We start from the raw sequence: 2,557 nt of genomic DNA on the forward strand, positions 1-2,557 counted from the left end.
ACAAACTGAAAGAAGACACGACATCAAGAAGGCAGACGAACTGGTAAGAAGTGTGTGTGTGTGTGTGTGTGTGTGTGTGTGTGTGGCTGGGGGGGGGAATCTGAAATTCTGAAAGATGGTGACTAATGACGTCCTTTTGTTGAGTTTGCAGTAGCCAAGAGTATCATATGACACTAGAAAATTCCCTCTAAAAACCTTATTCCTTCAATATAGATTTAAAAAAGGTGCTAGAACAGAGACATGAATTCAACAAAGTTGCAGGATACAAAATCATTGTATAGAAACAGGTTTCATTTCTATACACCAATAATGAAGCAACAGAAAGAGAAATCAAGAATAGATCCCATTTACAATTGCACCAAGAACCATAAAATACTTAGGAATCAACCTAACCAAAGATGTTAAAAATCTGCATGCTGAAAACTATATGAAACTTATGAAAGATGTTGAAGACACAAAGAAATGGAAAAAAAATCCCATGCTCATGGACTGGAAGAACAAATATTGTTAAAATGTTGATACTGCCCAAAGCAATCTACACAGTCAATGCAATCCTAATCAAAATTGCAACAGCATTCTTCTTAGAGCTAAAACAAACAATCCTAAAATTTGAATGGAATCACAAAAGACCCTGGATAGCCAAAGTAATGTTGAAAAATAAAAACAATGTGGGAGGCATCACATTTCCAGACTTTAGCCTCTACTACAAATCTGTACTCATCCAAACAGTATGGTACTAGGACAAAAACAGATACATAGAGAAATGGCATAGAATAGAGAACCCAGAAATGGACCCACAAATGTATGAACAACTACTTTTAAACAAAGCAAGAAAGAGCATCCAATGGATAAAAAGACAGTCTCTTTAGCAAATATTGCTGGGAGAACTGGACAACAATATGCAGAAGAAAGAAACTTGACCACTTTCTCACACCATACACATCTGTAAATTCAAAATAGATGAAAGACCTAAATGTGAGACAGGAAACCATCAAAACCCTAGAGGAGAAAAAACACAGAGCAACCTCTTTGACCTCAGCCACAGCAAATTTTTGTTCAATGTGTCCTCAGAGGCAAGGGAAATAAAAGCAAAACTGAACTATTGAGGCCTCATCAAGATTAAAAGCTTCTGCACTGCAAAGGAACCAATCAACTAAACTAAAAGTCACCCAATGGAATGGGAGACTGTATTTGCAAATGACATATCAGATGAAAGGTTAGTATCCAAAACCTGTAAAGAAGTTACCAAACTCATGCTCACTTCGGCAGCACATATACTAAAATTGGAATGATACAGAGAAAATTAGCATGGCCCCTGCGCAAGAATGACATGCAAATTCGTGAAGCGTTCCATATTTTAACTCAACCCCTGGGAACAGGGAAGCAGCGACCTGTGGGATTGTTCAGGGCAGTATAACAAAGCCCACGGACGTGGACCTGGAAACAGGCGGGGTGTGGGGCATAGAACTCAGCCCACCTTGGCTACATCCTCAGCACAGGGAGATTGGAGAGAAGAAGTGATTTGCAATGCTTGGTTGAGAAGGGACTGGGGCGCGCCATTCTTCTCCCCACAACCACCAAGGTTGGTGCCTCAGGGAGGCCAGCTGACACAGTGGAGACAANTGAATTTGTCACCTCTAAGCCAGCCCTACAAGAAATCCTGAAGGGGACGCTCTGAGGGAAGTGTTGCAAGGAACGAAGATACCAGAGACACCACCACAAGAATGAATCCCACAAAGAACACAATGACTCTAAACCCACATATCTCAATAATAACACTGAANCACCAGCCAGAGTGGTTAAAATGAGCAAATCACAGGACTCTAGATGCTGTCGAGGATGTGGAGAAACGGGCACCCTCCTACACTGTTGGTGGGAATGTAAACTGGTGCAGCACCTCTGGAAAACAGTGTGGAGGTTCCTCAAAAAATTAACACTAGAACTCCCCTATGACCCAGCAATAGCACTGCTAGGAATTCACCCAAGGGATATAGGGGTGCTGATGCATAGGAGCACATGTACCCCAATGTTCATAGCAGCACTCTCAACAATAGCCAAAACATGGAAAGAGTCTAAGTGCCCATCAATGGACGAATGGATCAAGAAGATGTGATTTATCTATAGGATGGAATACTACATGGCAATGAGAAAGAATGAAATCTGGCCATGTGTAGCAACATGGATAGACCTTGAGGGTGTTATGGTTAGCTTATTTAGCTGACTTATTTAGTCAGGCAGGAAAGGACAGATACCATATGTTTTCACGTATAGGAGGATTAGGAGGAACTTAACAGAGGACCGTGGGGGAGAAGAAGGGGAGAAATAGTGGGGCAGAGGGAGAGAGGCAAACCATGAGAGACTCTTGAATGCTGAGAACAAACTGAGGACCGATGGGTGTGTGGGGGGGAGATGGGCATGGAGGAGGGCACTTGTGAGGATGAGCACTGGGTGTTATATGGAAACCAACTTGACAATAAACTATTTGTAAAAAAAATAAAATAAATAAAAGGAAAATAGCATAAGACTAAAAAAAAAAAAAAAAAAAAAAGTTACAAAA

General features: G+C 41.1%; 1 non-coding gene across 1 annotated transcript; it reads left to right on the forward strand.

Annotated features, from left to right (window-relative positions):
- Positions 1-1,253: 1,253 nt before the first annotated feature.
- On the forward strand, positions 1,254-1,360 carry LOC144233278 (U6 spliceosomal RNA). The gene has a single exon (XR_013335636.1). It is a non-coding gene; the product is annotated as a U6 spliceosomal RNA (small nuclear RNA).
- The last annotated feature ends 1,197 nt before the right edge of the window (positions 1,361-2,557 follow it).

Source organism: Crocuta crocuta, unplaced genomic scaffold (assembly GCF_008692635.1).
Source record: "Crocuta crocuta isolate KB4526 unplaced genomic scaffold, BGI_CrCroc_1.0 scaffold529, whole genome shotgun sequence".
Taxonomy (NCBI): Eukaryota; Metazoa; Chordata; class Mammalia; order Carnivora; family Hyaenidae; genus Crocuta; species Crocuta crocuta.